Source organism: Peromyscus eremicus, chromosome 1, assembly GCF_949786415.1.
Source record: "Peromyscus eremicus chromosome 1, PerEre_H2_v1, whole genome shotgun sequence".
Taxonomy (NCBI): Eukaryota; Metazoa; Chordata; class Mammalia; order Rodentia; family Cricetidae; genus Peromyscus; species Peromyscus eremicus.
This window is the reverse complement of record NC_081416.1, coordinates 180,084,083-180,102,082: the sequence shown is the minus strand read 5'-3', so window position 1 is coordinate 180,102,082 and position 18,000 is coordinate 180,084,083. Positions and strand designations below refer to the sequence as shown.

At 40.4% G+C, this 18,000-nt stretch overlaps 1 pseudogene; it reads left to right on the top strand.

The window, feature by feature from the left end:
• The first annotated feature begins 6,646 nt into the window (after positions 1-6,646).
• LOC131902610 (vomeronasal type-1 receptor 4-like) lies at positions 6,647-16,372 on the top strand (annotated as a pseudogene).
• The last annotated feature ends 1,628 nt before the right edge of the window (positions 16,373-18,000 follow it).

The window sequence follows — 18,000 nt, the reverse complement described above, 5'->3', positions numbered from 1 at the left end:
TATGACAAAAGCCAATTTCTGGAGTCCTCACATTCTATACTGATGCAAATAAATCAGGGAAAGCAGGATATAAATCAGGAGACTTGAGTAAAGTGGTACAAAGTCCATACAGCTCTGTACAAAAGGCAGAACTGTATGCCATTCTTATGGTACTGATGGACTTCACAGAACCCCTCAATATAGTCACTGACTCTCAATATGCAGAGAGAGTTGTTTTACATATTGAAACTGCTGAATTTATTCCTGATAATACAGAATTAACTTCATTATTCATACAATTGCAGGAAATCATCAGAAAAAGGGAACATCATATATATATATATATATATATATATATATATATATATATATATCACATATCAGATCCCATACAGGTCTGCCAGGACCTCTAGCACAAGGTAATGATGAGATTGATCAGTTACTAATAGGTAATGTGCTAGAAGCCTCAGAATTTCATAAGAAATACCATGTAAATAGCAAAGGTTTGAAGAAGGATTTCTCCATCACTTGGCAACAGGCTAAGGATATTGTGAAAAAATGTCCTACTTGTTCCATCTATAACAAAATTCCATTACTTGGAGGGAGCAATCCAAAAATTATACAAAGAAATAAAATTTGGCAGATGGATGTGTTTCATTTTGCAGAATTTGGAAGACTAAAGTATGTACATCATACCATTGACACCTATTCAGGATTTCAATGGGCAACTCCTATGAGTTCTGAAAAGGCTGACTCTGTGATTACACACCTATTAGAAGTTATGGCCATCATGGGAATACCTGTACAAATTAAGACAGACAATGCCCCAGCATATGTCTCCAATAAAATGAGACAATTCTGTGCTTATTACAATATAAAGCATGTTACAGGTATACCACACAATCCCACAGGCCAAGCAGTCATAGAAAGATCCAATCCAACTTTAAAGGATATGCTAAATAAACAGCAACAGGTAACAATGACTCCTAGAAATAGATTGCATAGTGCTTTATTAACCTTGAATTTTCTCAATGCTGATGAGAAAGGAATAACAGCTGTGGAGAGACATTGGACGACAGACAAAACTCCTGAGCTAAACCAACTGGTTTATTTCAAGGATGTGCTGACCTCAGAATGGAAACCTGGATATGTTCTACATTGGAGAAGGGGTTTTGCCTTTGTTTCTGCAGGAGAAGAAAAGCTATGGATACCAACAAAATTAATAAAAATTCGATTCAAACAGGAAAAACCCCTTGATGAGGAGAAGTAAAAGATCATCCACCAACGTGACATCTCTACAAGTTGTAAGAAAAATTTAACAATCAAAAGTTGGGGTAGGGTTCTGTTTTTGTCTTTCCAGGATAATGAAAATACCCATCTTCCAAAAGTCATAAGGCCTTGGATGTCCAGATCTTTACAGCAGAAAGAAAGAATCTATTGGTACCAATCTACGCACGGTAAAATCTCACTGTCTAACATCTATCTCTCTATCAATCTAGAAAAATTGTGGTTCCAATTCAATTATAAGCCAAGCTGGCTTTGGAGATGGAATTCGCTCACTCCTTCTCTAAACCCAAGCATATTGCTAAAAGAAAAGTTTGAGGGATTCTTCAGTCCCATATCAGAAGAGCCCTCTGGTGTGGGACAGAAGGAAACCAATAAAAAGGGACGATTGTCTTCTAGATTCTAATTCTCTCCATGCTTACTCTTGATTTCTTAGAATCCTTTCTTACATGCTATGTCCTCTTTAAATCCAAACCTTCCATTTTGATAACAAATATGTTTTTCCAATAGCAATTTCGGAAGTCTCCAGAAGGAAGATGGGGCCCCAACAAAGCAACTCTACCCAATCCGGAATGATGCCATGGTAATCATCATCATACTACACTTCTTGCCAGAATTTCAGACAATCTTACCCATTACTCTAAGACTTGCTGCAGAACCTACAGTTAGTCTAACTGAGATTTAACTATCTGAGCTTTCTCACAGTACCCAACAGAGATAACATCACTCCCTAAACAGCAGGAAGCAATTCTAAGAAAATGACGCCCCTTCTCCCTTAGTTTTCATAATTCTCTGGGTTATGGATGATGTTTATAGGGTTGGGGGTGGAAGAAAATATTACACTCAGTATTCAAAAGAAAAAAAAAGAAAAAAAAGAAAGAGAAAAAAGGGAAAAGAAGAAATGGAATGGATAGGTATAAGATATTATGGTAGGTCCAGTCCCCTCCTCCCAGGTCGATCCAAGCGACCCTGCATAGGCCCCAGGTTTCAAACTACCGACTCATGCAATGAGCACAGGACCCGGTCCCACTGTCTGGATGCCTCCCAAACAGATCAGGCCAATCAACTGTCTCACCCACTCAGAGGGCCTGATCCAGTTGGTGACTCCTGATCTCAGTCTGTGGGAAAAGCTTTGCCTGGAGGAGATGGGAATGGGTTCGGGCTGGGGGGGGGGAAGGTGAGGGGGGCAGAAGGGGGGAGAACAAGGGAATCCATGGCTGATATGTAGAATTGAATTGTATTGCAAAATAAAAAAAAAGATATTATGGTAGATTATTGTATATACTAGTAAACAAATTTAGTAAAATAGCAGCCTTAGATAATTTGCACTGTAATTTGCACTGTTATGGATTCTTATATGTTGATACAAATGTAAACTAGTTTTATATTCCTGTTTAAGATAATTTGTATATTGATACAAATACAGCACTATATTTGTTAATAATGTACATACATTTCTACTCTTATTTGAAGTATTTGTATATTGATACAAATGTAAATTTATATCTGTCATACTTTATGTATGTTCTACTTCTGTTTAGGATATTCGGTATATTGATATATATTTAAGATTATTGTCATATTGCATATCGCACTATATATTTCTACCTCTGTTATAAATATCTTGTGTATTGTCACAGTTTTGAAGTCATCGCTCTTTACCATACATTTGCTTATATAGACTGTTTACCTTGTTTAAGTGAAGCCTTAGTCCTTGGGTTATTTTGGTAGATAAGACTTATAGATTTATAGTCACCTATGCTTGTCATCTCTATAGTTACGTTAGTTAGGTTATCCAGATTTACAGATACATAGGTCAGATGGACAGGTAATCTTCAAACACTTCATAGACTTAGAGAATATGGCATTTAAATAACTTAGAATTCTGTTGACATGAGACACAATTGCTCCTGACTGCACCAATTTGATCCCGAGAGAATGTTGGGCTTCTAAGACATTTCCATTTGGAAGTTTGTCTTCTTGGCACTAAATGGCCTACTGGGCAAAGAACCAGCCTTGCCTTGATGGCTGACAGTACAAATGCAATGCTGTCCTTTCTGGACAAGCGGGACACAAGGAAAGTGACCACTGTACTCTGCCAAGACAGGGTAAGATGGTCTTTCAGAATTCCTGCTTCTGAAAATGGTCTGTCCAATACTTTGGCCTGTAGCCGATTTGAATTCACCAACAATGCTGAGAAACATTAGGTGACTGTCCAGGCTGCCAGCTGTCTCAGTCTACTTTTGCCAGATTCCCAAAAGTTGCTTGCATACCATTTCTCAGGTACCATTATATTCCTTCTCAGGTCTTTGATGGGATTGAAGACTAGCAGTTATAGCTACAACTTAGTAGATAGAACACATTAAGTATTAGATTCAGGTTCTTTAGGATAGGACACCTTTTGGAATGATCTTTGCAACATGCCATTTACCTATGTGCTATACTTCTCTGGATTTTAGTATGTGTTTCTTGCTTGATATTGTTTGCATTGGTTGTAGTTCCATCTTATCTAGGTCATTATCCCTCATTATTCCTGGACAATATTTGATAACCATTCCTTTGTATATAGTCTTGTATTAGGTTAGAACTTTCTTATTTAGACAAAAAGGGGGAGATGTAGTGGGTAGCCATTTCAGCTTTGATCTAGAAGTTCCAACCCCCATTGAGACTTCGGCAACTGTCACGCCTACAAGGCAGGGCCAAGGGAGGCGCCTGGAGAACCGAGATCTGGATCGGCCAGCGCTCTCTCGGTTCCGGGAACCTGGAAGGTGGAGGCCGGCCAAGCAGAGCTCCAGAGAACACCGCTGGACTGCAATACACCTTCCCCAGACCCCACAACCTAGCTATCCCTTAATTTGTAAGTTACACCATTAAATAAATCTCCTTTTAACTACGTGGAGTGGTCTTAATAATTTCACCAATACCCACACTCAGGAATCCCACAGAAATACTAAGCTATAGGCAGTAATGTATACTCAGAGGATATGGGGCAGACTCCTGCAGGCCCTGTGCTTGCTTCTCCAGGCTCTATGAGCTTATATGCACCTTGCTCAGTTAATTCAGTGTGCCTTGATCTCCTGGTTTCCTCCATCCCCTCTGACTCTTACACTCTTTCTGCCTCCTATTCTATAGTCTTCCCTGAGTTCCAAGAGGAGGAATTTGATGGAGACATCCCATGTAGAGCTTTGCATTCCAAATGCTGTGAGTCTTGTGAATCCTCAAATCCCAACAGAGTGACACACCTCTTCCAATGAGGCCACACCTCTTCTACCTTCTCAAAGTGTTCCACTACCTTGGGAACAAGAATTCAAACATATGAGTCTACAGGGGCCAATCTCATTCAAACCTCCAATATCTAGATCTAATCTTTCTACAACATGAAGAAATCATGAAGAATTCTCAGATGATGAGTTCAGCCACTGGGGTGAAAGGAAAATGATTGAGGAGGGTAATGTGTGGTGGTATTGTGTTCCCCGAAATATTATGCACCCTAATAAACTTATCTGGGGTCAGAGACAGAACAGCCACAATATTAAACATAGAGGATAGCAGTGGTAGCACACACCTTTAATCCCAGCACTTGGGAGGCAGAGCTAGGCAGAAATCCATGTGTTCAAGGATACAGCCAAGCATGGTGACTCACACCTTTAATCCCAAGAAAGTGAGCCTTTAATTCCAGGGAGTGATGGTAGAAGGCAGAAAGATATATAAGGCGTGAGGACCAGGAATAAGAAGCATTTGGCCTGGTTAAGCATTGCCTGTTTAAGCTTTCAGGCTTTGGAGCAACACAGTTCAGCTGAGATTCATTCTGGATGAGGACTCTGAGGCTTCCAGTCTGAGGAATCAGGACCAGCTGAGGAATTGGCAAGGTGAGATAGCTGTTGCTTGTTCTGCATCTGATCTACCAGCATTCACCCAATAACTGGCCTCAGGTTTGATTTTATTAATTAGACTCTCTAAGATTCATGCTACAGTAATGGATGGTCTTGTGATCCCATCACAAATACAAAGGCTTTGATGAGGATGCTGAAAAACTCTGATATTGACTCTCATATTTTCCTGCCTAGGATGCTCCACTCCAGTAATTCCTGCTTTTACTTCACTCTCATCTCCTCCTGGGCTCCAGGCAAGGATCTTTCCCCCCCCTCTCCCTGTAACACAAAAGGAACTTCAGTGTCCTATGATTTATTAGACAGATCTCTCTGAGGGGTTCCCTTTCTCTCATAGCCAGTGTCCCACACCAGTTATAAGGAACAATAGCAGTCTTCTCCCTGAGAACATATGAAGTTGGGGAATTAAGTTCAGAGTAGGCATGGTCTTTCATGGTTTGCCCATGACTCCTCTTTGTAGATGCCATTGTGTAGACCAGTGTCACCATGGTGCTTCTCCAGCACAGACACTGCCAGACAGTGTGGCAATTCACACCTCAAATGAGAACCAATTCACACCTATTCAGAGGGTAAGATAAGAACAGGGGGACACATATTGACTGTGCAGTTTAGACTAATGATATGGCAAAGGAAAATAACCAGTTTCTTTCTTGGCTAAAACCACGAGTGTCTGTGGACCTCTGAGCACCATCACCCTCTCCAGATATCAGAGATGCCAGAAATGGCTGAGATCTCTGTTTCCTCAATGATTTTGGGTTTTCCCTTCAGAGGGGAAGATATTCTAGTAACAGTGAAGTCTATAAAGGGTAAACCTGCTCAAGGCTAGCAAATAGACTCTCTGGCCTAATTCAGTATTAAGATTACATGGGTCCATCACCTTCCTGAGATATTCTGACTCAAGAAAGAAGTGCCATCTTACGAAGTTGGGCTCACCATAAGCCATACAAAAGGGAAGTTGGAAAAATTATCCCCTGATGAAATCCTCTACTTTTCCAGATGCCCTGCCTAGCACAGGCTTTTACAAGAGCACAGCCAAGCTCTTCTGAATCACTTTTCTCCCTATCTCTGCTCTAAGCAATCTTGCCCTGAGATTGTCTTTCCCCACCCACTCAACCCTCACTAGGCAGTTGTCTTCCATTGTGTGACTGGATTCCATGCTGGCTTACCTGGAGTTCATGGCTCCTCTCCATGACATGTCTATTCCTCTCCTGTGAGAAGCCTCTCAGATTTACAGCGTGACTTTACTTTTCAACTTGAATCAACTCATCCTTCAGCCTCTATTTGAAGTATTTTTAAATCCTCTTGTGAACAATACTAAGAACTCCAAAAGGAACCTCCAATTCCCTTTTATAAACTAGTGATGTTAAGGAAATCACCCAAATATACACATTAAATAAGTAAATATAATTTTAAGAATAAAATATTACTGAAAGCATCCTGCAGACTCCTTTGCTTCTCCCTCTTCATCTGTGGTTCCCACTCTCTGCTGCTGCATGTCCTCTCATGATTTGTGAGGGAGACATCACCAAACTGATTCAGTCCCCCAAGATTACTGTAGACAACACATCCTTCTTTGGAATTGCTATTGAAGTTATGATTCAGATGTCCCAGCATCCTACACTTGTTGTGAAACCTGTTTTCAAATAATCATTAGTATACTCCTTGGAGATTTTAGAAGACAAACATGCCTGATGGCCACCATCTTGGTCAACTTTGATGATTGTGTCCTACAGTCTAATTTTTCCTTCATTATCATCAACCAGCCTTACCACCTAAAGAAATATTCTTCAGACTCTCTACTGCTCATGCCTTTCAAATCTTTAGTACTTTATTTATTGACTGTGTGTGTATATATGTGTGGTGATATATTGTGTACCCTAGTAAAATTTGCCTGAAGATCAGAGAACAGAACAAGCCACTAGATTAAACATAGAAGCCAGGCAGTGATGGCATACACCTTTAATCCCAGCACTTGAGAGTCACAGGCCTATAATCCAAGCACTAGGAAGGAAGTGATATGGCTGGGCGGAGAAAGGTATATAAGGCATGAGGAGATAGGAACTAAAGTTTTTTCATCTGAAAAGTCCCTTTTGGCTGAGGACTCAGAGACAATCAGAGGATTCATGAAGTTGGTGAGGTGAGATGTGGCAGTAGCTTGTTCCTTTGTCTCTCTGATCTATCAGCATTTATCCCAATATCTGGCTCTGAGTTTTTACTATAAGAGCATTTTAGAATTTGAGTGACATGTATGTGGGTTTGTCTATATGTGTGTGGGGGGGGGGGGCGCGCACGCGTGCAGACACTTGTGCAAGGGTACCCATGTAGTGGTCACTGGACAACTTGATGAAAAATATCTTGTAGGCACTGTCTTTAGTGGCTCTTGGGCATGAGCCACTAAAGGGTTTTCTGATGGCAGGGTCTACAAAGAGAGAGGTGGGGCCCAGCTAAACACTTGAAGGAATAATTTCCCCCCTTAAACCATATGAGTCAAACTGTCCAATTGAAGTCCTCACGTTTCAAACCTTCAGGTTGTTCTGAGATTTTCCTGTGACATTCAATGGCTCCTCAGTGTCTTAAATGATATTTCATTCCAGTGAAAGTCACCTGTCCACAGCCCAACTCAATGACACTGACTCTCAAAGCAAGTATCTGCTCCTATCTAGTTTTATTGGAGACGTGGTCTTCCATGGTTTGCCCATGACTCCACTTTGTCAGCATCAGTCTAGACCAGTGTCGCCATGGTGCTTCTCCTGCACAGAAATGACCAGAGAGTGTGGCACTTCACACCTCGAGTGAGAACCAATTCACACCTTAAGTGAGAACCAAATCACACCCACTGAAACCATCCTGATGTGCGGTCACATTTGTAAGCGTTATCTTGCAGACTGTATTTGTAATTCTCTTCACATTTCTTAAGTGAACTCTCATCTCTGGTTGAGGCCTGACAGGGAGGTTTTGTCTGCAAGCTTCCACCCATTTCTCCCTTACTTTTGATCTTTAGGGATCAACAGGATCTTTGTTCTGTGTTCTTCAGCTCCTGAGAACCACAGTCCATGGGACAAACACACAAGACAGCTTCACTGTGATTATAAAATATTAGGTAATCAAGGGTTGAAAATGCTTTTTCACTATGAAGGTATTTTGGCTCACTATGTAATCTCAGCACTAGGGAGGCTGAGGCAAGAGGATTGTCATAAAATCTATCATGTAGCTCCAGGTCAAGCTGTCATAAGGAAGACTCAGTCTCACAGCTATTCTCCACATATATTGAACATATTTTATCTCCATACAGATGTGGCAAATGGTTTATAAGTATTGTGACATAGTTTTCAGCTGGTAGACCTAAAATTTACTTCAGGAAAGTGAGGTAAATACTTGTTATAGAAAGATATCATAGAAATGTCATCATGTTTACCCCTTGCTATCTGCTAGGGGCCTTCAGGGCAGCAGGCTCTGGATGGCAGGGGCATGTGAGGGAGGCCAGGGTTGGGGTCCGCTGTCCAGCCTCCCCAACCAACACTTCCACAGTGCTGCCTTTCACAGTCTCCCAGATACTACAATCCTGACTACAAAGCCTTAAAGACCCATTGAAATTCCCTTTTCTATTATTCTACTAACTCTTCTCTTTTATTTCAGAATCAATAGGATGCCCATCAGGGAAGGTTAAAAATTCATAGGGAAATAACCCTCTCAGGAGAAGGTTTCATTTGAAAGCTGAGTCATTAAAAGTTGGTCTATTTGTCTGTTAGTGCATTCTGATATGTTCATAAGTGTCATTGAAATATGTTATGGAGACAAAGGTGGGTTAATGTTTTATCTCTGTCACCCTTATTGCCTTTCAAGCACCACAGGGCTAACTACTTTTGGTCGGACCTCAAAAAAATACCTCCGAGACCTCTGGCCACTAGATTTGGGTTCACAAAAGTTTATATATCCTTTTGATATAGATATCATTAAAGATATTATTTTGCTGCTGTTCTGTCTTACTAAAAGTGTTTCTAGAGTTGGGGTCTCGCTCTCTCCTTCCCTAGATTCAAGCATGGTTTAAAGCCTCTTTCTGTCTTGTGTCAGACTGAGACTCCTGACGTAAAGACCAAAAATGAGGTCTGGAGAGATGGCTCAGCAGTTAGGAGTACTAGCTGTTCTTCCTGAGAGCATGAGTTCAATTCCCAACACCGACATGGTGGCTCACAACCATCTGTAATGAGATCTGGTGCCCTCTTCTGGCCTGCAGGCATACATGGAGAAAACCGTATAAATTATAATAAAAGACCAATTTATACATAATAAAAAAATAAAATATATCTTTAAAAAAGACCAAAAAATGGAACTGTCAAGAAATTAAACTTTGTTTATGTAAATATTCCACACCTCCAACTTTAAAACTTCATTTTATTAGATTTGGTTAAAAATCTATAAAAAGGGTATAAAGTTTGAACCTTAATTTTTAAAGATCTAAGCAAATGTCTTAGAGTCTAAGAAGGTATATTAAGACATATGAATTCAAGCTATAAAAGTCTGAAGATGTGAAAACTAAAATTGTGATAAAAGGGCAACTTAAGTATTTAAATATTTAAATATATAAATACAAGTTGTTAATTGCAAGTTATTAAGTTATATGAATACAAACTACAGAGGCCTAAAGACATCAATCCTGGATTGTGAGAATCTAAAAAAAATGCTGTTTATAAGGTACTTAGATGGATACAATGTATAAAGACATAAAAACCGCCTAAGGTAATTAAAAATATTTCTGATTTCTCTTGCTGTACTATTATTGTACTAAGACTCTAAAGTCAAGAGTTTTTACATTGGTCAGCCGAGTTCTGATAAGTTGGTAGAGCACTGACTATTTATTGTTTAGTCAAAAGCTCAAGATTTTCAGTTTCCTTTAAGCGTTCTCTAGATATAGATTTAAAAGTATTTCTCATTGGACTCAAGACTTCTCTGTCCAATCTATATTGGATTCTCTGAACATAGGAAAAAATGTTCATGCTTTTTCACCCAAAGCCATAGGCCCTGCTATGACCCAAAGTTGTAAATCTCTTCCAGCTATTTTACTATGGCCCACTCACTGCCTTTTCTACAGTGTGGATTTCAATACAATGGCAATGCTGAGCCATCGAAAACGTTTACCTCTGTTGGCAAACTAAAATTCATATAACCTTCAAGAAATCAAAGTCAGAAGACTTGGACTCACCTGTCAACACATCAAACAAAAAGGTTCTAAATGTAAGATTTTATCGAAACCTTCTGAATTTTAATTTCTTACCAGCCTGTATCTCCACAGATTTCCATGTGGCTGACAATCACCATTCAAATACCACCTACAAATAACAAGCTACTAAACTTGGACTCTGACAAGCTGTGTTCAGTTCAGCTGAGAGCAGCTATGGAAGGCATCCTTCCTGTCCCTATAACAGCTGCTAGGTTGAGACAATAGAAAACTCCCTGACATAAGAGACAAAGTATCTACCTGTAATGTCAATTGACATACAAAAACTTAATTTATCAATAGGTTGATTCATTAATTAAAATAGTTCTTAAATGAGAGTGCCTGCCCAGAAAACAGGAAACTTCCTGGAATTCTGGGAATTGTAGTTCTTCAAAATTATCCCTGTCCATAGACCAGGTAATATCCTGGAATTCTGGGAACTGTAGTTCTTAAAAGATAGTGCCTTCCCAGAGATCAGGTAATTTCTTGGAATTCTACAAGTACTACATCTTAAAAGGTAACACCTGTCTTGGAGACTGTAACTGTTCCCTGAGACAGAGCCCGACAGCGCCATATTGGACTAAGAAACAGAGCCTGCCAGCAACTGATTGGACTAAGAGGTGAGTCTTTATCCTCATACCTGAACACCTTAGCCCCCAGACTTTGGGCCCAGAGGCACAACCCTGCACCCCAACACCACCACCCATTGCAGTCCCAGTTTCAGGCCAGTCTACAGACAGGTCAGACTACCACCATTCCCCACCAGACCCTGTAACCCAAAAGCCCCACCTCCCCCAAATCCCACCCACCCTCCAAGACTGCAACTGTTCCCTGAGACAGAGCCTGCCAGCACCAGGTCCCAGTTTCAGGCCAGTCAGCTGGCAGACCTACTGCAGACAGGTTGGACTACCACCATCCCCCACTGTGAAGGCCTAGACTTAACTTTACAGGCTCAGGAATATGCCATGATAACTGGAACGGATACAGAGCAGTATCCTCCTGCAGACATCCTGTCTGCTGTTTATACAGGAAAGCTTAACAGGATCCAGATACTCCTGCATACAACCTGTCTGCTATTTATACAGGAAAGGAAAGCTTAACAAGATCCTGTCTGTGGTTTATGGCCCTTGGAGATATCTAGATAATCCTGCTGAGCAGTCCAGATAATCCTGTTCAGGGGGTTGTGGTTTCGCACTCAAAGTCTAGACCAATAGTTTCAAAAAATCACCTTGCCCTTTCTACCCAATCCCATGTTGCCAATTCTCAGCTTGAAAGAAATTAAAGACTTCTTAGAGATCAATGAAAATAAATGTGCTGAAGTATGACCTGATGATTCTCTGGATTTCCTCATTGTCTGTTGTTATGTCTCCATTTTCATTTCTGATTTTGTTAATTTGGATTCTCTCTCTCTCTCTCTCTCTCTCTCTCTCTCTCTCTCTCTCTCTCTCTCTCTCTCTCTCTCTCGGGTTAATTAGGATAAGGTCTTATCTGTCTTGTTGATTTTCTCAAAGAACCAACTCTGTTTCATTGATCCTTTGTATTGTTCTCTTTGTTTCTATTTTATTGATTTCAGCCCTCAATTTGATTATTTCCTGGCCTCTGTTTCTCCTCGGTGAGTTTGCTTCTTCTTTTTCTAGAGCTTTCAGTTGTGCTGTTAAATCACTAGTGTGAGATTTCTCCAACTTCTTTATGTGGGCATTTAGAGCTATGAATTTTCCTCTTAGCACTCCTTTCATGGTGTCCCATAAGTTTGGATATGTTGTACATTCGTTTTCATTGAATTCTAGGAAATCCTCAATTTCTTTATTTCTTCCTTGACCCGTTGGTGATTCAATTTGGCATTATTTAGTTTCCATGAGATTGTAGGCTTCCTGTAATTTTTGTTGTTGTTGAAATCTAACTTTAAGCCATGGTGGTCCGATAAGATACAGGAGGTTATTTCAGTTTTTTGGTTTTTTTTTTTTTGTATCTGTTGACATTTGCTTTGTGACCATGCATGTGGTTGATTTTGGAGAAGGTTCCATAGGGTGCTGAAAAGAAGGTATATTCTTTTGTGTTAGGGTGAAATATTCTGTAGATATCTAGTAAGTCCTTTGTAGTCATAATGTCTTTAGTTCCCTTATTTCTCTGTTAAGTTTCTGTCTGGCACACCTGTCCATTGGTGAGAGTGGGGTGTTGAAATCTCCCACTACTAGTGTATGGAGTTTGATTGCTATTTAAGCTTTAGTAATGTTTCTTTTACAAATGTAGGTGCCCTTTTATTTGGGGCATAAATATTCAGAATTGAGACTTCATCTTGTCAGATTTTCGCTGTGATAAATATGTAATGTCCTTCCTGATCTCTTTCAATTGATTTTAGTTAGAAGTCTATTTTATTAGATATTAGGATAGCTACACCAGCTTGCTTCTTAAATCCATTCGATTGGAAAGTCTATTCCCAGCCTTTTGTTCTGAAGTAGTGTCTGCTTTGAAGTTGAGGTGTGTTTCTTGTATGCAGCAGATACAGGATGAATCTTGTTTTTGTATCTATTCTGTTAGCCTGTGTCTTTTTATAGGTGATTTGAGACCATTGATAATAATGGATATTAATGACCAGTGTTTGTTAATTCCAATTTCTTTTGGTGGTAGTGTTATATGTTTCCCTTCTTTGTCATTTGTTGGTGTGGGACTATCTACTGCCTGTGTTTTCATGGATGTATCTAACTTCCTTAGGTTGGATTTTTCCTTCAAGTGATTTCTGTAGGGCTGGATTTGTGGAGAGATATTGTTTAAATCTGGTTTTATCATGGAATACTTTGTTTACTCCGTCTATGTTGATAGAGGGTTTTGCTAGGTATAATAGTCTAGGTTGGCATCCATGGTCTCTTAGTATCTGTATGACATCTGTCCAGGACCTTCTGGCTCTTAGAGTCTCCATTGAGAAGTCAGGTGTTATTCTTATGGGTCTGCCTTTATATGTTACTTATCTTTTTCCTTTGCAACTCTTAATATTTTTTTCTTTATTTTGTATGTTTAGTGGTTTGATTACTATGTGACAAGGGTACTTTTTTGGATCCAGTCTATTTGGTGTTCTGTAACCTTCTTGTATTTTTATAGGCATTTCTTTCTTTAGGTTGTGTAGCTAGAGTTTTCCTGCCTGGCCCACAGTCAGGGCAAATCTCTCTTACCTGCCAGTCCCACAGCCGCTCAGACCCAACCAAGTAAACACAGAGACTTATATTGGTTACAAACTATATGGCATTGGCAGGCTTCTTGTTAACTGTTCTTATATCTTAAATTAACCCATTTCTATAAATCTATACGTTGCCACGTGGCTCGTGGCTTACCGGCATCTTCACATGCTGTTTGTCATCGTGGCGGCTGTCAGTGTCTCTGAGTCAGCCTTCCTCTTCCCAGCTTTATTCTCCTCTTTGTCCCGCCTATACATCCTGCCTAGCCACTGGCCAATCAGTGATTTATTTATTGACCAATCAGCAACACACTTGACATACAGACCATCCCACAGCAAGATTGGAAAAGTTTTCTTCTATAGTTTTTTTGAATATATTTTCTGTGCCTTTGAGTTGATATTCTTCTTCTTCTATCCCTATTATTCTTAGGTTTGGTCCTTCATGGTGTCCCCAATTTCCTGGACATTTTGGGTCATGACTTTGTTGGCTATAGTGTTTTCTTTAACTGATGAATCTATTTCCTCTACTGTATCTTCAACACCAGAGATCCGCAATTTAATCTCTTGCGTTCTGTTGCTTATACTTGCATCTTTAGTTTCTGTTCATTTACTCAGATTTTCCACTTCCAGCATTCCCTCAGTTTGTGTCTTCTTTATTGTCTCCATTTCAGTTTTGAAATCTTGAGCTGTTTCCCTCACTTGTTTAATTGCTTTCTCTTGGTTTTCAAGGGGTTTACTGATTGCTTCCCATTTTTTTGTTCTTTCAAGGTCTGTGATGGATTGTGTTGGGATTTTAATGGCGATTGCATTTAATCTGTACATTGTTTTTGGTAGGATGGCCATTTTTATTATGTTAATCCTACCAATTCATGAGCATGTGAGATATTTCCATCTTCTGATATCTTCTCCAATTTCTTTCTTCAAACACTTGAAATTCTCCTCATACAGGTCTTTCACTTGCTTGGTTAGAACAGCAATAAGATATTTTATATTACTTGTGGCTGTTGTGAAGGGTGTTGTTTCCTTGCTTTTCTCTCAACCCATTTGTCATTTACATGTAGGAGGGCTACTGACTTTTGGAGTTAGTCTTGTATCCAGATAAGGTGTTTATCTGCCAGAGGAGTTCTCTTGTAGAACTTTTGAGGTTGCTTATGTATATAAAGATATACAAGTCTAAACTGAGGTTCATATTTGTAATCAGAAAACTGGGTCATTTTTTAAAATATTTTCTCTTCTATCACTTTGATGATTTGTGTAAAATTTTGTCTAAAGCTGGTTGGTTCTTGTTTTGCTACTTACTTTTCTTACATGATTTTACGAATTATAAATTTGTATTCTTATCCATTTAAGATATAGTAATTTTACTTAATGCTTATAGTGTTTTAACTGTATGTCTGGCACCTCATTTGTGCAGTGCCAGAAATGCCATGAGAGGGCATTCATTTTAGAGAACTGATGTTACAGGTGGATGATAAGGACCATGTGGGTGCTGGATTTGAACATGAGTCTTCTGAACATCCATCTCTCCCACCTTCAATTTGTATTTCTTAACACTTTTTATCATTGAGGGAAAATGTTGTATTCAAAAGATAAAAAAAATGTGTTCCAATGTTCAATATTCATATGTTTTTATGCCATACTGTGTTACAATGGGTGTCATGTTGACCAAGAATGATACGGTTGTATCACTAATATACTTCCATCATGAGGTGAGGGAAAGTACATGAAGTACAAAATAATAGTCTGAGTTGTCTATGCAGTGTTCTCCAGGACAAGCTCCTATACTGTGATACAACAGTGTCTCCCTTCATAGAGCGGTAAGACTCAAATCTTTCATTATGCTCAGACCATTGAGAAGTGTCTTGAAGATTGCAGTGTTCCTCCTGGACATCACACCAGCCTGCACAGAAGTCCTCTCAATGACCTCTCAGAGTAAAGCTCAAAAACCACTGATGAATTGGCTCTCCAGATGCTCTTGCTTTCCCAGGTCGGATTGGGACTCTTGGCAACATTTTTCTGTTTGTCCATAATTTCTCTCCCATCTTTACTGGCTCTCGACTGAGGCCCACACAGGTCATTATTACCAACTTGGCTTTGGCCAATGTATTCATTCTCCTTGTCACTGCATTTCCAAGCAACATTATGGTTTTTGTTTCCCGGAGTCCTCCAAGTAACCTGCGATGCAAGATTGTGTTCTTCATTCACCTGGTGGCTCGAAGCACAAACATGTGCTCCACCTGTGTCCTGAACATCCATCAGTTTATCACTCTTGTTCCTGGTCACTGGGGTAGGCTGATGCTCGGAGGAAGAACCCCTGATGTCCTGAGTTATTCTTGTTACAGTTGTTGGTGGTTCTGTGTCTTAAATAATGTCTACATTCCAATGAAAGTCACTGATCCACAGAGCACAGGCAATGACACTAACAGTATAAGCGAGTGGGTCTGCTCCACATCTGGATTCAGTGTAGGCCTTGTCATCTTGCATTTTTCCCATGATGCCACATTCATCAGCATCATGGTCTGGACCAGTGTCTCCATGGTTCTTCTCCTCCATAGACACCACCAGCGAACACAGCACATCCTCGCTGCCAATCAGAACCACCGAGGCCATGCTGAGACTAGAGCAGCCCACACCATCTTCATGCTGGTGGTCACATTTGTTGGCTTGTACCTCCTAAATTTTATTTATGTAATCTTTCACACTTTTTTAATGGACTCTCGCATCTGGTTGAGGCATGTAGGTGAAGCTTTGACTGCAGGCTTCCCCACCATTTCCCCCTTCCTGTTGATCTTTAGGGATCCTAAGGATCCTTATTCTGTGCTCTTCAACTGCTGAAAACCACAGTCAACATGACAAACATAGAAGACAGCTTTACTAGCAGCTGTACACACTCTATTAAGTAAAAGTTGTTTGAAAATTCTTCCTCATAAACCAGACATGTTGACTCACTGAACTTATCCCACCTCTGGGAATCTGAGCCAGGAGGATTGCAATGTAACTAATGGCATGTCAGCCTGCAGAGTGAGATCCAGGCCAAATTGTGACAAGGAGACACAGTCTCACAACTCTGTATCTGCACCCTAAGAAAGAAAGAAGATAAATAAACAAATGAGAGAAAGGAGAATGAAAAAGAACACCAGTCATTCTATAAATATTCACCCCAGCCTTAGGAAATCAATGAGCTCATATATTGTATTAGAGCACATGCAATCCATATTGCATCCTATATATCCATATCCTTTTTCTTTTTTAAGATATTTCTTTTTTTATTAAGATATTTTTTCTATTCATTCTACTTGTCAATCACAGATTCCTCTGTCCTTCCTCCTTCCACTCCCTAGCACTCTCCCCCAAACCCACTCCCGTTCCCCACTCCTCCAAGGCAAGGTCTCCCATGGGGAGTAAGCAGAGCTTGTCACAATCAGCCAAGGCAAGTCCAAGCCCCTCCTCTCTGTACCAAGGCTGTGCAAAGCATCTCACCATAGGCACTAGGCTCTAAAAAGCCAGCTCATGCACGAGGAACAGATCCCGGTCCCACTGCCTTGGGCTCCACAAACAATTCAAGCTAAACAACTGTCTTGCATTCCAGAGGACCTAGTCTAGTACCATGGGGGCTCCTCAGCTGTTGGCCCACAGTTCATGCGTCTCCACTAGCTTGGCTAGTTGTCTCTGTACTTTTTCCAACCGTGGTCTCAATATTCTTGCTCATAGAATCCCTCTCTCTCTCTCTCTCTCTCTCTCTCTCTCTCTCTCTCTCTCTCTCGTCAATTGGACTCCTGGAGCTTTGCTTGGGACCCAGCTGTGAATCTCTGCATGTGCCTCCAACAGTCACTGGATGAGGGTTCTGTGATGTCAGTTAGGGTATTCAGCCATTTGATCACCAGAGTAGGTTAGATCCAGCACCCTCTTGACCATATCCAGTAGTCTATTGTAGAGTCATCTTTGTGGATTCCTGAGGACCTCCCTAGCACTCTGCTTCTTCCTATTTCCATGGTATCTTCATTTATCATGGTATCGCTTTCCTTGTTCTCCCACTCTGTTCCAGATCCAGCAGGAACCTCCCACTCCCCTAAGCTCTCATTCCCCCTTTCCTTGCTCTCCATTACCTTCCTTACCTCCAGTTTGTTCATGTAGATCTCATCCTTTTCTCCATCACTGGGTCATCCTTGTGTCTTTTCTAAGGTCCTCCTTACAAGATAGTCTCTCTGGAGCTGTGAGTTGCAGTCTGGTTATTCTTTGCTTTACTTCTAGTTTACACTGATGAGTGACTACATACCATGTTTGTCTTTCTGAATCTGGGTTACCTCACTCAGGATGATTTTTTTCTAGTTCCATCCTTTTGCCTGCAGAACTGTGCCCCAAAGAGGAAGGACCACCTCTAGGAAGGTGGGATCACCTTAAGGCATGCTAAAGAGAGTGTTAGAGAAATTATCCCTGTGCTGAAATATTCTACTTTTCCTTCC